We start from the raw sequence: 17,916 nt of genomic DNA on the forward strand, positions 1-17,916 counted from the left end.
TGGAAGGCAGAGCAAATATAGACCTGTTAAGGCACAAGTGAAAAATGCAAGGCTGGATTGCATCTATTTTAATGTAAGAATCTTACTAGTAAGGCAGATGAATTGAGGGTATTGATTAGCACATGGGAATATGATATTATTGCTTTCACAGAGACATGGTTGAGGGAGGGGCAGGACTGGCAGCTCAATATTCCAGGGTATAGAATCTTCAGGCCTGACAGGGGAGGGGATAAAACAGGAGGTGGTATTGCACTGTTGATCGAGGAGTCAATTACTGCAGTAAGGAGGGATGATACCGTAGAAGGTTCCTCAAATTAAGCCATATGGGCAGAACTTAAAAACAAAAAGGGGGCAATCACTTGGCTGTGAGTGTACTACAGGCCTCCAAACAGTCAAGGAGAGATAGAGGAGCAGACATGTAGGCAAATCTCAGTGGTGTAAAAATAACAGGGTAATAACAGTAGGGGATTTCAACTTCCCTAACATCAACTGGGATAGTCTTAGTGCAAAAGGCTTAAGGGAGGTGGAATTCTGAAAATGCATACAGGAGAGCTTTTTGAGCCAGTACGTAGAAAGTCCGAAAGAGAAGGGGCAGTACTGGACCTAATCCTAGGGAATGAAGCTGGACAAGTGATAGTCGTGCCAGTGGAGAAGCATTTCGGGGATAGTGACCACAACTCTAAGATTTAAGGCAGTTATGGAAAAGAACAATGACAGACCGGAAATAAAGGTACGGAATGGGGGAAGGCGGATTTCAGTATGATAAAACAGGATCTGGCCAAAGTGGACTGGGAGCAGCTACTTGTAGGAGAGTCTACATTAGACCAGTGGGAGTCATTCAAAGAGGAAATAGTGAGAGTTCAGAGCCAACATGTACCCATTAAAGGTGAAGGGTAGGACCAACAATTCCAGGGAACACTGGATGTCAAGGGATATATAGGATTGGATCAGGAAAAAAAAAGGAGGCTTATGGCAGATTCAGAGCACTGAAAACAGCGGAGGCATTAGAGGAATATAGAAAGTGTAGGGCGGGGGGGGGGGGGGGGGGGGGCGGGTACTTAAAAAAGTAATTCGGAGAGCGAAGAGGGGACATGAAAAAACACTGGCAGGAAAGATAAAGGAAAATCCTAAGGCAATTTATAAGTATATTAAAGGCAAGAGGATAACCAGGGAAAGAGTAGGGCCCATTAGGGACCAAAGTGGCAATCTATGTGTGGAGCCGGAGGACATAGGTGAAGTTTTAAATGATTACTTTTCATCTGTGTTCACTACGGAGAAGGACGATGTAGGCGTAAAGATCAGGGAGGGGGATTGTGATATACTTGAATATATTAGCATTGAAAGGGAGGAAGCATTAGCTGTTTTAGCGGGCTTAAAAGTGGATAAATCCCCAGGACCAGATGAGATATATCCCAGGCTGTTATGTAAGGCAAAGGAGGAGATAGCAGGGGCTCTGATGCAAATTTTCAAATCCGCTCTGGCCACAGGAGAGGTACCAGAGGACTGGAGGCCAGCAAATGTGGTACCATTATTCAAGAAGGGTAGCAGGGATAGACCAGGTAATTACAGGCTAGTCAGTCTAACATCAGTGGTTGGGAAACTAGTGGAAAAAATTCTGAGGGACAGGATTAATCTCCACTTGGAGAGGCAGGGATTAATCAGGAATAGTCAGCATGGCTGTGTCAGGGGGAGATTGTGTCTAACTAACTTGATTGAATTTTTCGAGGCGGTGACTCAATGTGTAGATGAGGGTAAAGCAGTTGATGTCGTTTACATGGACTCCAGTAAGGTTTTTGATAAGGTCCCGCATGGAAGATTGGTTAAGAAGCTAAGAGCACATGGGATCCAGGGCAATTTGGCAAACTGGATCCAAAATTGGCTTAGTGGCAGGAGGCAGAGGGTGATGGTCGAGGGTTGTTTCTGCGAGTGGAAGCCTGTGACCAGTGGTGTACCGCAGGAATCAGTGCTGGGACCCTTGCTGTTTGTAACGTACATTAATGATTTAGACGTGAATATAGGAGGGATGATCAGTAAGTTCGCAGATGACACAAAAATTGGTGGTGTCGTAAATAACGAGGAGGAAAGCCTTAGATTACAGGACGATATAGATGGGCTGGTAAAATAGGCGGAGCAGTGACAAATGGAATTTAATCCTGAGAAGTGTGAGGCGATGCATTTTGGGAGGACTAACAAGGCAAGGGAATATACAATGGATGGTAGGACCCTAGGAAGTACAGAGGGTCAGAGGGACCTTGGTGTACTTGTCCATAGATCACTGAAGGCAGCAGCACAGGTAGATAAGGTGGTTAGGAAGGCATATGGGATACTTGCTTTTATTAGCTGAGGCACAGAATATAACAGCAGGGAGGTTTTGATGGAGCTGTATAAAACGCTAGTTCGGCCACAGCTGGAGAACTGTGTACAGTTCTGGCCACCTCTCAATAGGAAGGATGTGACTGCACTGGAGAGGGTGCAGAGGAGATTCAACAGGATGTTGCCTGGGCTGGAGCATTTCAGCTATGAAGAGAGACCGAAAAGGCGAGGGTTGTTTTCCTTAGAGCAGAGAAGGCTGAGGGAGACATGATTGAGGTATACAAAATTATGAGGGGCATTGATAGGTTAGATAGGAAGAAACTTTTTCCCTTAGCGGAGGGGGCAATAACCAGGAGGCATAGATTTAAGGTAAAGGACAGGAGGTTTAGTGAGGATTTGAAGAAACATGTTTTCACCCAGTGGGTGGTTGGAATCTGGAACACACTGCCTGAAGAGGTGGTAGAGGCAGGAACCATCACAACATTTAAGAAGTATTTAGATGAGCACTTGAAACGCCATAGCATACAAGGCTACGGGCCAAGTGCTGGAAAATGGGATTAGAATAGGTAGGTGCTTGATGGCCGGCACAGACACGATGGGCCAAAGGGTCTGTTTCTGTGCTGAATGACTCTAAGATTCTATGAAATGGAAACCACAGAAAGCTCAGGAGTCATGCTTTCGGACTGAGCGGAGGTGATCCGCAAAGCAGTCACCCTATCTGCGTTTGGTTTCCCCAATGTAGAGGAGACTGCATTGAAAGCAGCGAATACAGTAAACTAAATTGAAAGTACAAGTACAAGTAAATCGCTGCTTCACCTGATTGAAGCGTTTGGGGCCTTGGATAGTGAGGAGAGAGGAGGCAGGTATTACACCTCCTACCATGGGAAGGTGCCATGGGAAGGGAACGAGGTTTCGGGGTAATGGAGGAGTGTAACAGGGTGTCGCGGAGGGAACGATCCCTTCTGAGAGATCTTGAGATACTGTTTTCAGTTTTGCTTTGGACAGTGTGTTGGGGTGTGAACTGTTTTGAAGACAGTTGGAGAAAACCAGCTGAGAGTGCAGCCACTATCAGCTCACCCTCTTCCCCCTCTGAGAACCTCCTGAGAATCAAGTATAAGAAATAGAGAAACTGATACTGCATTTCTCCTGAATAGCTTGCCAAACTGATCATCAACGTCGCCTGATAAGAACTGCTCCAGAAAGATCCCAGTGACAGCCGTCGAGGTGTATTTGGGACACCAGACCAAAAAGGGACAACTGACATCCTTCCATATCTTCTCTTTCTTCTTCAAGAATTAGCAAGTATTTGGCCAAAGTACTCTTTTTCGTTTTGTTTTGCATGAGACTTCTGCAGAGAGAATTTCTGTATTTTTTTCCAGTTTGTGTGTTGGGAATTTAAAAAGGGGAACTTTCATCTTTCAATCTATGTGTTAATGCTTTGCTTCGTTACTGGTTAAGTCTCGTTTTATAATAAACTGATAATTTTGTTGTTTATTAAAGAAACCTGGTTGGTGTATTTCATTCTGGGATAAAGAGTCGAGTATACGATTGACCTTATCGGTAACTGGGTAAACATTTTTAAAAATGTGTTGTGACCTGTAGACAGGTGGAAGTAGAAATGACAGTGCACTCCTCCCACCTTGGTCGTAACAATTGGATGGCAGGGCATTAAAATGACAGGAAGGATTACATGCAGCTTCTTGGGAGGGAAGCTGTGCTTATTATTTACTCTTTCAGTATCAGTACAGAAACACTTTCTCAAAATGTAGAGTTGTACTTTGACTATTGATATCATTTTATTTCATAAGTAAGCGGACAGGAACTAAAAAAAATTATTCATTCTGAATTCCGGATTCCACAGGATAGTTTTTCAAACTAGGGTCTCTGAACCCTAGAAATCCATAAGGGGAGTTCCTCACATTTCTGTCTGTCACCAGATTTCTGTGTGTTTCTCTATTTGATGGTTCAAGAGCACATTGTATATGAATGCAGGAACAGGAGTAAGCCATTAAAGCCCCTCAAGCCTGTTCTGCCATTCAATAAGAACATGGCTAATCTGTACCAACTCCATATGCCCCCCCTCCCCGTCCACTTTACCCCATATCCCATAATACCTTTGAAAAACAAAAATCTATCAATCTCAGATTTAAAATCTGGGCGGCACAGTGGCGCAGTGGTTAGCACCGCAGCCTCACAGCTCCAGCGACCCGGGTTCAAATCTGGGTACTGCCTGTGTGGAGTTTGCAAGTTCTCCCTGTGTTTGCGTGGGTTTCCTCCGGGTACTCCGGTTTCCTCCCACATGCCAAAAGACTTGCAGGTTGATAGGTTAATTGGCCTTTATAAATTGCCCCTAGTATAGGTAGGTGGTAGGGAAATATAGGAACAGGTGGGGATGTGGTAGGGATATGGAATTAGGGTAGGATTAGTATAAGTGGGTGGTTGATGGTCGGCACAGACTTGGTGGGCCGAAGGGCCTGTTTCAGTGCTGTATCTCTAAAAAAAAAAATTACCAATTGATCTAGCAACCACCCTTTATACGTAGAAATGTTTCATAACTTCACTATATATTAACAACTCTTTCTTCAAAGAAAGTCGCTTCCATTTCAATACTGTTACGCCAATGTGTTTTGTTGAATATTCATTTTCTTTAATCCAGTGACTGGAGATCTGAATTCATTTTTTTTAAGAAAGACATTTTTAAAAAGACAAGCTGCCAGCAAAGTCATCCTTTCAGCTTAAGATGATCAGCTCCAACGACACTCAAGAAGCTCGACACCATCCAGGACAAAGGAGCCCGCTTCATTGGCACCCCATCTACAAACATTCACTCCCTCCACCAACGACGCACAGTGGCAGCAGTGTGTACCATCTACAAGATGCAATGCAGCCACGCACCAAGGCTCCTTAGACAGCACCTTCTAAACCCGCGACCTCTACCAACTAGAAGGACAAGGGCAGCAAATGCATGGGAACATCACCACCTGCAAGTTCCTCTCCAAGTCACACACCATCCTGATTTGGAACTATATCGCCGTTCCTTCGCTGTCACTGGGTCAAAATTCTGGAACTCCCTTCCTAATAGCACTGTGGGTATACCTACCCCAAATGGACTGCAGCGGTTCAAGAAGGCAGCTCACCACCATCTTCTCAAGGGCAAATAGGGATGGGCAATAAATGCTGGCCTGGCCAGTGACGCCCACATCCCATGAATGAATTAAAAAAAAGCTGTTTGCTACACTGTATGTTACGTGCAAAGGACTGAGGAGGGAGACAAAATGTCTGTGCATTTCCCAGCATGAACCAAGACCCACGAAGTTTAAAGGAACTACCTCTTCTTTCAGCAAGCAAAGAAATACTGCTAACTGCTATGTTTCAATGACTGAGTGACTGTCATGTGACAAGCCCCTCCCCATCTGTAGTTGTAAGCTAGTGTTTTTCTCTGCAGCAGAGGAGTAGCAACTGGACTCTGACATGAGCAGACCCTAAGTGGGGGTCCCTCCCTCTCCATTTCAGCTTGAAAGCTTTCAAATCCTGCTTGTTGACTGACCACCTTTGCATACTCCGGCTACAATCAGAAACACTATTGGAGGAAATCATCTGCATCGCTATCTCCAAGAGACTCACCAAACCAGTTATCTGGTCTTCAAACTAAAAGCCTAGGACCACTGAATTCAGCCAGAAGCCAGCCGAATCACCAATCTCCACAGACTGTATACTTTTTTTATGGACTCTAACTCAACCAATCTATCCTTCCCCATTCTGTAATCTATTTGTGTATGTGTGTGTAAACCTCTGGTGTGTGTGTGTGTGTGTGTGAGAGAGAGTGAGAGAGTGAGAGAGTGAGAGAGTGAGAGAGTGAGAGAGTGAGAGAGTGAGAGAGTGAGAGAGAGAGAGAGTGAGAGAGTGAGAGAGAGAGAGAGAGTGAGTGAGTGAGTGTGAGTGAGTGTGAGTGAGTGTGAGTGAGAGAGAGAGAGAGAAAAAAAGTTGGCACATTGTTTATTATGTTATTAGTTCAGTTTAGGTACAATAAAGATAACCTCTTTCTTTGTTAACTCAAGAAAATCTGTCTGATTACATACTTGCTATGGTCGTAACAAGAACCAATTTAACACCTACTGACCTGGCCACTACATCCACTTTAATAAAGAATTAAACCTGTTGTGGTCAAACAAGGAGAGGAAAAAGAGGGAAACCCTTCAACCCCTCCTCACTTGACCAGAACAATACCCAATACAATCTTTCAGGAATTAAAAGATATACTTCTAGAAAACGAGTCAGTATAATTTTTCAATGAAAGTCATAATATCCATCATGACAATCATATCAGTTGGAAATTGGGACTCAAAGCTGTCAGAAACAATCACATTTTACTGAAGGGCAGCGATGGGAACCAATGAGATTAGTCAGAGGCAGGGCTAAATGGTTGGTAAAAAACATGAGATGGAATGGAAGCTACACAACCAGGCATTATTTTCTGCCATCATTGGTGGCACAAAAACTGCAGTTAGAAAGACTTTAAGATGCGCAGCTGACTTTGTGAATCATAGTTGAGCATTTATGCCAAAGAAATTGAGTTATGAGCAAAGACTGGAGAAAATGGTGTTCTCTAACCTTCAAAGGAGGTGCTGGAGAGAGGGCTTTAAATATTCAAGGCTTTGATAGGATTGTAGTTATGTTATTAGTCCAGCAACCCAGAGGATGAGTTCAAATCCCACTATAAATTTGCTTGAAATTTATTAATTTACAGGAGTAATAAAATTGTCAGATTTTTGTACAAAACCAAACGGTTCATTAGTGTCCTTTATGGAAGGAAATCTCCAGTTGGTTGACTTTTATTGCCTATTGAAGTGACCTAGCTAAAGAGTACAGCAATAGTCCAAAACGGAAATAAATTTTTCTTGCCAATGTTGGGTCATATTCCAAGTTCACAAAATATTAAATGGGAAATCCCACCCCGAAGCATTTTAAAAATAAAAATGGTTAGATCAGCATACTCAATCCAGATAATCCCATCTGCTTCTGGACTGCCATAGGGTCCATAACAAGCACACATGCAACAGTGAAACAGTTTTGTTTAGTGACTGTAGCAAGCACTAGCAAGAATATTGTGGGTGGTAGGATTTCTTCACCATTAACAATACTTATTTGGCATTAGAATCACAATGAAATAGATACTTTGATTTTCATATTTGAAATGTCCACAATTCTCCAAGGGGATTTTTCTTTTACATGGAGAGAATTGCAGTAACCATTTAAATTTAGAAAATGTATCTTATAAAGTGTAAAATACAAAAATAAAAGTGGAGGGCAGGAAAATTTTCCCAAGCCTTGCTAGAAAATAAATCATCTGCTTTCAGCACTCACATCACCTGCAGTAATCTCTAAATCTACCACTGCTGCAAACTATGCTTTTGTGTATTTTAGATTTTATCTCCATGAAATTGAAGTGCTCATCTAAACTTAAATTGTTCAAAGTCGTTCTACTTCACCCACATGAAATCTGATCAAATAATCTAAGAGACAGAGAGGTAAAGACTGGCTACCCGACCCGAACCGGACTACATGTGTCAGGTTCGGGTCGTGTATATATTCCAAGTCCAGCATTCGGGCTCTGGTCGGGTCGGGCTGGACAGTGCTGCCTCCGGGAACTCACGGGATCAGGCTCATCCATGATTCCCCACAACTCTATCTGCTGGAATAGCCTGCTGCCGGAACGGATGAATGGCATTTGTGTCAGGTCAGGTCAGGTCGGGCACGAAAAAAAATTTAAAGGACTCGGGCCCAGGTCAGGTTTCACTTTTATACCCGAGCAGGCCTTTACAGAGAAGCAGTGCCTTGACATCCATGTATTGTGGGCTCAGGTAAAGGCCTGCTACCCAACCAGAACCCGACAAGACCAGACAACATGTGGTGGGTCCGGGTCGAGTCGGGCCCCTCTTGAGGGTCCAGCTTTCGGGCTTGGGTCGGATCGGGCTGGACACACATGCTAAGTGCTCTGCCGTTAAGTATTAAAATGAAAAAAAAACTTAGCTGAGCTGGGAGCCCAGGACGAAACGGAGTCTGCGCAGTGAGCTGGTGAAGTCACTGTGACGTCATCACGCATGCGCTGCAGCTTCATGGAGCTTCCCAATCGGAAGGCAAGTAAAGGGACTGTCGGGTCAGGCTGGGCCAGGCTCGGTTTTGGTCAGGCTTGGGGCAAAACTGGAGGATTCGGGCCAGGTGGGGCTCGGGTTCAGGTCGGGTTCTTTTTCCCGACCTAAGCAGGCCTTTAGGCTCAGGAGCCCTGTACATGAGACGCCATCCCAGATGCCTCAATGGTCAATGGGTGTCAAAGCAGGGGAAAACTTCAGAGTGAAATGTTGGGCAAAAACAATGAAAATTAGATTTGCTATGCACAAAATTAGAGCAAGTATAACAGCAACTAGATCACGACGCCTCAAAAGTCAGCAGTTCAGAGCAATGAGTCTAAAATTGAGGACTGGGCTTGTGTGCTGTTAAACAGTGGTGCTTAAAGGTGAGATTAAAGTGCATCAGGGCAGATTGACAACTACAAAAATAAACAGCCATCAGAAAAATGTGTGCACCATTGGTTTTCCTAATAACAGGAAGATGATATCAAGTTAGCCTTCAATGAAGTATATTATTACCCTAATTGCTCTGCTGGATTATCAAATACTCATCAAGAAATACTTGGTGGTATGAACTGGTAGAGCTAAACCTTGTTGGGGAAGGAAGGAATAAATGACAAATATATAAAGCACCTTATCGCATACTCCGGGTGTCACTAAGTGCTTCAGATTTAATTATCTTTAAAGTGCAGTTACTATTTTTGTGTTGATAATTGTGAACAGCAGAACAACTCCCTCCTTTTTGAATACTGTCAGTGGATTTTTTTTTTTCAAACAGATATTTGAATAGTGCATCAGTTTACCATCTCATCTGGAAGACAGCAATTCCAACAATGCAATTCTCTACCAGTACTGCATTACAGTATCAGGCAAGATGAGCCAAATGACCTCTGTCTGTGCTGTAACATTCTCAAATTTAATGTTCAAATGCTAAAGGTTTAATCCCATAACGTTCTGACTCAGAGACAGGAGTGTTATTACGTGAGCCGCACTGACGTTTGACTTGTGAAGAAAACTTAATACAGGAAGCATGCCAGAGACGCAGGCCATTCGGCACAACCAGCCCATGCCGGCGTTCATGCTCCACTCAAGACTCTTCCCATCTTTTCTCATCTAAATCTGTCCTCTCTTCCATTCTCCCTCTTATGTTTATCTAGCTTTTCTTAAATGCATCTATATTATTCAATTCAACCACTCCCTGTGGTAGCGAGTTCCACATTCTCACCACTCTTTGGGTAAAGATGTTTCTTCTGAATTCCCTATTGGATTCTTGGTGATTATTTTATATTGATGGCCTCTAGTTATGCTCTTCCCCACAAGTGGAAACATTCTCTCAGTATCTACTCTATCAAAACCTTCCAGAATTTTAAAGACCTCAGTCTTTTTTTTTTCTCAAGAGAAAAGAGACCCAGCCTGTTAATCCATTCCTGATATGTATACCCATGCATTTCTGATATCATCTTTGTAAATTTTCTCTGCACCCTCTCCAGTGCCTGTGTATCCTTACTATAATATGGTGACCAAAACTGTACACAGTACTCGAAGTGTGGTCTAACCAAGGTTCGATACAGGTTTAGCATAACATCCCTACTTTTCAATTTTATCCCTCTAGAAATAAAGCCGAGTGCTTGATTTGCTTTTTTTATGGCTGTGCTAACCAATGGCACAACTTTTAGTGATTGGCGTATTTGTACTCTGCAATCCCTTTGTTCCTCCACCCCACAGACTCGCACCTTCCAAGTAATAAGTGACTTCTCTATTCTTCCTACCAAAATGTAATACCTCACATTTATCTGTGTTCAAATTCATTTGCCAATTATTTGCCCATTCTGTAAGTTTATTAATGTTGTCCTATAATTTGTTGCAGTCCTCAATATTAATTATCCTCCCTAATTTGGTGTCAACAGCAAATTTGGAAATTGTTTTTGATTCTCAAGTCCAAATGGTTAATGTAAATTGTGAACAGCACTGATCCTTATGGAACACCACTACCCACCCTCCGTAACTCTGAATAACTACCCTTTACTTCCACTCTTTACTTTCTGTCTTAAAGCCAACAAGCAATCCATTCTGCCACTTCTCCCCTCACTCCCCATTCTCTGACCTTATTCAGTAGTCTATTATTGGGCACCGTATCCAACTTCAACAACTCAAGAAGCTTGTGGTAAAAATATAACCCAATGTCACCAACTGAGAGGTGCAGCCTTAAGTTGAAAGTGGTCATGTCTATTCTAATTTATGTTGCTTTTTTGTAATCTGCCCAGATGGGTCATAATGGTTGTTATGCATTCCTAAATTTCTACGCTCCCATTTTTGAGAGATATAGCACTTTTACTTGTTCCCTTCAACTCACCCTTGGTGGCAAAGCCTGCAGCTCCCATGATTCCACTTTCTCCAACACCTTCCTAAAACATTCTGCCTCTTTACTTCCTTCTCTTCCTTTAAAAGTCTTCTCAAAACCTTTTCAATCATCCCTTTAGCCATCCAAATCTCTCCCTCCATGGTTCAAATGTGCATGTCCCAATGCTTTTCCAAATGAAAACCATTAGAGGACTTGTTTTTTTGCATTCAATTCACAATATAAATGCATGTCATTGCCACTTCTGTTATATCACATTGATAGCTTGTAACTTTCAATATGAATGTTTTTGCATTTTGCCTGTTCTTTATTAACTCCATACATTTTAAAAACTTAAAATGCGGGTGTAACGACCAGGTGAACAATATGTCTAGGGGGGTCTCTTGCTGTCTCCACCTGGTCTTATTGTAACAGGGTTTAATTTTAAACACACTGTGTTTTGAGCTCCCCTTTTTGTGAATCAGTGTTCACAATTTCCAATTATCAGGCAAATAACTAAGCACAAACAGGCTTTCTTTGGTTTAAAGCAGAAAGATGAAATTTATGAAACCTCAACTTAATTCTAATATGGTTCATGCCTGCTGATATACGACACGCTCATGCTAGCATGCACACACGATATAAACATGCAAGATAGGGACAGAAAAGAGTAGAAGATATAACTAGAACAGTTGGAGGCAATATCTTGTTACTGTTTCTCGAGCTTGCTGTAGTCCTTGATTGTAGCTATATTCTTGCGTTTCGTTGGGGCCCAGTAATCGTCTTAAAACTTTGTGGCAAACATTTTTCTCATAAGTTTCACGTGTCTTTAATGGTTTCAGTTCCCTGAGAGATAGGCAAGCAGGAAGGTGTTCTTCATTCCAGGAGAGCCCATGACGAACTAACTGGCACTTCCTTTGTTTGGGAGTTCAAATTTTAAAAAACTCCAAGGGTGCTCAGCAGGTTAGTCATGTGATTGTTCCATATAAGGAACAGTCTCTTCACATCCTTGTTGGCGGCTCAAATTTCTCTGCCCCAGCCAGCTAGCCATGTGGCTAAAACTAGTCTGACCACTTCTGTGCATTGGAGAGCAACTGCAGAGTCTCCAATGTTTCAACATGGTCTGTTACCACGGAAATGTCTTTCCAGACAGAGATTGCAATTTTTAAAGTTTTAATGTTCATGTGGTGAAATAATGTGTGCCTAAGTCTTAGCAGGTGGGGGGTTTGCCTGACACCGGTTAGAAGATAGCCCTGCAAATAAGGGCACAATCAAAAATATTTTCTTCAATAGCAGGCTCTAGTGATGGTTCTGCTCTAAGCATTTACATTTGCTTTGGACCTCTCTTTTCTTTCTTTCTTGTCCCATTATCACCCACTTTAGACATGCACCATAATCCCTTTTGCCATTTGATCATTCCTACTGCCCACCCTTTCACAGAACTTCCCTTTTATTCTTTTCTTCCCCAGCCCACTTTATTTCTGGTTCTGATTCTGTACTTGCTGATAAACTTAAATCTAATTTATTCCAGTTCTTAAATGGCTATTCTGTTTCTCCCTCCACAGAAGCTGTCTGACCTACTGAGTGTTTACAGCAATTTCTGTTCTTACTTCAGAATTCCAACGTTAGTAGTATTTTATCTGTAATATTTTGCAATCAAAAATACATCAAGCACCCAAAGGAAAACAGCATTATAACGGTAGAAAATGTTCTATTCGTATATTGAGCAACAGAAGTATTGTGCTAGCAAGTCAACAAATAAATATAATAAAGATTGTGATCTTGTGCTCACTGTTTGGTCTGCCTGGCCCAAAGTAAAGATAGCTTTACAACTCCCCTAGGTTCCATGGACAAGTTTGAAAACCTGGAGGGCATTAGCTATGAGGAGAGGTTGGATAAACTCGGATTGTTTTCACTGGAATGACGGAGGTGGAGGGGCGACATGATAGAGGTTTACAAAGTTATGAGTGGCATGGACAGAGTGGATAGTCAGAAGCTTTTTCCCAGGGTGGAAGAATCAGTTACTAGAGGACATAGGTTTAAGGTGAGAGGGGCAAAGTTTAGAGGGGATGTGCGAGGCAAGTTCTTTAAACAGAGGATGGTGAGTGCCTGGAACTTGCTGCCGGGGGAGGTGGTGGAAGCAGGTACGATAGCGACATTTAAGAGGTATCTTGACAAATACGTGAATAGGATGGGAATAGAGGGATACGGTCCCTGGAAGTGCAGAAGGTTTTAGTTTAGGCAGGCATCAAGATCGGCGCAGGCTTGGAGGGCTGAATGGCCTGTTCCTGTGCTGTACTGTTCTTTGACATAATCCATGTTGAACTGCCCTCCCTCTTCCATCCATTCCTTCCTCTTTGCCAGGATCCTAATTCTTTTTCTTGCTCAATGTCTCTCTCCTGCCTCTCCCCGTGCTCCTGCCACCTGTTGTTCCGTCCCTCCTCACTTCACTTCCCTTTCCTCCAGAATCTTCTCTCCCTCTTCCCCACCATGGTCCAATTACCCTGCTAACCTTGCTTGAAGTGACTCATCATATGCGACACCACAAGGGATCGACAACATATATTACAAACGCTGAGTGTCCAAAAATTCTAATGATACGCCTGTGAGGGTCAAATTATATGACACCAGAAGTACAGAGGCTAAATTAACATTATGGAACAATCCCTCAAAACGGCCACTGAAATCTCCCAACATGGATTTCAGCAACCCATTGTTCCCCAACCAATATCCCCTTTTCCATTGCTAACCTGACATTTTCACAATGAAATTGAAGTTTCCACATGGAATGAAGAAATAATCCATGAGAAACTTTCACCCCTCAGTTATGAGACGGATGTTGAAGATCATGTTTGGAAATCAGTCCAGTAGCAGCCCCCAGGGAATAGGAGTAGGATATTCAGCATCTCAAGCCTGTTCCACTATTCAATTAGATTATGGCAACTCACCCAATAAGCAGGTTGCCTGAAAGAGTATAAATGAAGGTTGAGAGCCTCAACAAATCACTGGAGGAAAGAAATCAGATCCAGCAGCACTCCGAAGAGTGAACTGAAAGCATATTTCACGCTGAAATTTCTGTTTTTTTTCCCTCAGTCCCTGTCGGATTTTGAAGATCTGTTCTTTATGTAGGGATATGGAGGTATAGTGGTAATGTCACTGAACTAGCAATCTAGAGGCCTGTCTAATACCTGGGGATGTGGGTCCATAGCTGGTGGGATTTAAATTCAATTAATTCATTTAAAAAAAACCTGGAATTGAAAGCTCGTCTCAGTAAAAATCCAGCTGGTTCACTAATATCCTTTAGGGAAGGAAATCTGCTGTTCTTATCTGGTCTGGCCTACATGTGACTCTAGACCCACAGCAATGAGGTTGACTCTAAACTTCCCTCTGAAACGGCCTTCCAAGCCATTCAGTTGTCAAGGGCAATTAAGGATGGGCAACAAATGCTGACCTTGCCAGTCACACTCACATCCCATGAAAGAATTTTTTTTAAAAGTTCCTCCATTCCAGCAGATGGAATTCCAGTAACCTGTTTCAATGTTGTCATCTGATTTCCCTGCTGAGAGAGCTGGCAATCATTTCACTGGAAGCGAGAATCAGGTAGAATAATGTGTCCACAAACCAACCCGTGATTCACCCCAATCCCCAACAGCTGAGCTGATTTTCCTGCAGCAGCCCCTTCAGATGATTTTATGATCCTTGGCTACCCACCAGCCCCTTTCTCCTTTCCCTGCACCCTCCACTCCCAATCTCTATCCCCTTCCCCTTGCAACCCAATACCTCCTGCTGTCTTCCCCTTCCTTGCCTCTCCATTCCCCAGTCACCTCCTCACCTACGCCCTTTCATAGGAAATAGGAGCAGGAGGCAGCCATTCGGCCCCCTCCTTTCCCCTTTCTGCACACTGGTTCTATTACCCGACCTCTAACCGTGCCTGACCTGAAAAATTCAAATTGGTCTTCACCACCTAGATGTACCGCTACGGGATACGAACTTACACACTGTAAAACCTCAGCTTCAGTGATTAGAAATTTAACAATCTGTTACACATAACAGTAAGGCAAGGTGCAACATGATACAAAATTTGGTAGCCCTTAAAACAACAAAGTAAATGTTGCACACCTTTGTAACAGTGTTTTTTTGGCTTAATTGTTAGTACACTTGAATGAGCCAGAAAGTTGTAGGTTTGTGCCTCAGTTTGAACATACATTATAAGCTGATACTCCTATGCAGTACTGAGGGACTGCAGTCGTGGTAGAGGCACAGTTATTCAATAGGAACACTCAAACCCTCTTACCTGCTCAGGTAGATTCAAAATGTCTGATGGCACAATTTGAAGGGCAGGGCTTACACATGATGTCCTGGCCAATATTCCCTCCTCAACCAAATTGAACGAAAAAAAGAGATTATCTTGGTCATTCATTTATTGGAACCTGACTGCATAAATTAGCCGTTATTTTTGTCCACATAGCATTGTATTTCAAAAGTGATCTATTCCGTAAGAATACAAGAAATAAGAGCAGGAGTAGCCTGTTCCAACCATGGCTGATCGTGGATTTCAACTCTACTTTCCCGCCTGCTCCCCATATCCCTTGATTCCCCAAGACCAAAATGCTGTCTATTCCAGCCTTAAATATATTTAATAATGCAGCATTCACTACACTCTGGGGTAGAGAACTCCAAAGATTCACGACCCTATGAGTGCCGAAAATTTTCATCTTGTCCTAAATGATCGCGTCCTTATCCTGAGACTGTGCCCTTGCTTTAGAGTCCCCAGCCACCTGAAACAACCTCTCATTGTCTATCCTATCAAGTCCATTCAGAATCTTGTAAGTTTCAACGAGATCACATCTCATTCTTCTAAACTCCAGAAAATATCGACCCAATTTAGTCAGCCTATCGAAGGACAACCCTCTCATCCCAGGGACCGATCTAGCAAACCTTCGCTGTACTGCCTCCAATGCCAGTATATCATTCCTTAAATATGGAGACCAAAACTGCACACAGTATTCCACATGTGGTCTCACCAAAGCCCTGTACAATTGTAGCAAGACTTCTTTATTCTTGTACTCCAATCACCTTGCAACAAAAGCCAACATGCCATTTATCTTCCTAATTGCTTGCATTACCTGCATTCTAACTTTGTATTTCTTGTACGAGCACACCCAAGTCTCTCTGAACAACATTTACAAGTTTCATGCCTTTTAAAAAATATTCTGCTCTTCTATTCTTACAACCAAGTGAATAACTTCACACTTCCCCATGTTATACTTCATCTTCCACCTTGTTGCCCACTCACTTAACCTATCTTTCTCTCTTTTCAGCCTCTGTGTCCTCCTCACAGCTTGCATTTCCACCTACCTTTGTATCAGCAGCAAACTTAGATATGTTTCTCTGTCACTTCTAAGTCATTAATACAGATCTATTGGTTGTAAAGTACTGTCGGGTGTTCCGAGGATAGTGCTATATAAGTGCATTTTTCTATGGGCTAATAGAGCACAAAGATTAATCTCTTAATAATTGAAAAGCCTTTAATATTATTGATTCAAAGATTGGAAACTTAACAATCTTAGCACCACTATATTCTGTATTCACTATACTTGGCAGTAAAACCACAACATTTCGTATACTGCAGGAAGTTCTGCTTTATTGTTTGCAACATGATTGAAACAAAAAACTTCCACGATAACCCAATTTTGTGACCACAATTTCTTCAATAAAAGTTTCTGGTCATGCGTCAGTCCAGAAGCACTGCTTACCCAGTTGTTTAATAGTTGTTGTAGCAACTGACCACACATTTATCACGGCTCATCCAAAGCACTCCTGAATATCCACCTCACTGTTCACTACAGCAACTGTGTCACTAACACTGTAAGAGGAACTACAACTCCCAATATAGTCCAAGCAGCTCTCGTCAACTGGAGCAGAAAATTATCTTTTTCCTACTTAAGAGCTTAAGCACTTCCATTTCCTCAACTTATTCTTTGTTGTGTTAGTCCGCAGCATCTTTTAACATTATTAGCATCACAATATTATGGTTATCCTAGAAGTTTCTCTCTCCCGTGCACAGACCGCACCCTTCATCCCTCCCAAACAAGCATGGACAGATAGTACAGCAAATATAAAAGCAGAATTTACTGCAGTTTGTGAAATGTTACAGTTTTACTAGCAAGTAGGGAATATGACAGCATGTTGAAGGTTAAGTTTCCTAGCTCCAAATTAGTAATACTAACAAGATGTTTCAAATATTATGAGAATAATCTTTCAATGCATCACTTCTTAATAGCAATGCTGTTGAAGCAAATCTACACCTTTGCACATTGGTAAAACATTATCTTAATTTTTAAAGAAATGGCAATATTTGAGAGATAAAGCACCAAAATTTTGTTTTAAATAACTGAAGCAGCACTGTGCATTCAAGTCCTGGAACAACTCATGTTAAATACTATGTCAAGACTGCTACACTGCTGGAATGTTTGTGCTGGAAATTACTCCCATTTGATACGATTGGGTCACATTATCAATTCTCACCTACTATCCCTTTCCATGAACAGCTAAGAATTTATATAAAAGCAAAATACTGCAGATGTCGGAAATCTGAAATAAAAACAGAAAGTGCTGGAAATACTCTGCAGGTCAGGCAGCATCTGTGGAGAGGGAAGCAGAATTAACGTTTCAGGTCTGTGACCTTTCATTAGTTCTTTTGCCCGCCCACGTTACCGACAGTAACTTTTAGGCTGACATTTCCAAACACTTAGACAGTACCACTGTTCTTACTGCTTTGACTTCAGATTGCACTGAAAAGGACATATTTAAAACGAAGAGGGAAGAACAAGAAAATTAATTCAGCTCATCCATCCGAGATCAAGATAAACTCTCTCGATCTTAACTGATTATTTTTCAGTTCCTTGCCCCCAATCCCATCATTTTCCTCCTCTCTGCTGAATCAGGAATTAGTCTTTTTATCTTTTGATTGTTCCAGTTGCACTTAGTTCCAGTCTCAACAAACCCATTTTGTTACTTTAAAAACGTGCATCATGTTCAGCACCTCAGCTATTTAATCTCCTTTAGAGTCAGCAGATCAGACTCCTCTAATGATCCATTTTATTTCCCTTCCCTGAAACCATGTATTAATTGTTT

At 42.2% G+C, this 17,916-nt stretch overlaps 1 protein-coding gene across 4 annotated transcripts in view; it reads right to left on the minus strand.

Annotated features, from left to right (window-relative positions):
* plagl2 (pleiomorphic adenoma gene-like 2) overlaps nt 1-17,916 on the minus strand; it is a 172,330-nt gene that overhangs the window by 57,928 nt on the left and 96,486 nt on the right. The window contains exon 1 of one of the 4 annotated variants that reach the window (XM_068048356.1): nt 16,536-16,604. The exons of the other annotated variants lie outside the window; for them this stretch is intronic. The gene's annotated coding sequence lies outside the window, so the exon portion shown is untranslated. Of the gene's footprint in view, nt 1-16,535; nt 16,605-17,916 lie in introns of those variants that run through there. 4 annotated transcript variants of the gene reach the window in all.

Source organism: Heterodontus francisci, chromosome 16 (genome assembly GCF_036365525.1).
Source record: "Heterodontus francisci isolate sHetFra1 chromosome 16, sHetFra1.hap1, whole genome shotgun sequence".
NCBI classification, from domain to species: domain Eukaryota; kingdom Metazoa; phylum Chordata; class Chondrichthyes; order Heterodontiformes; family Heterodontidae; genus Heterodontus; species Heterodontus francisci.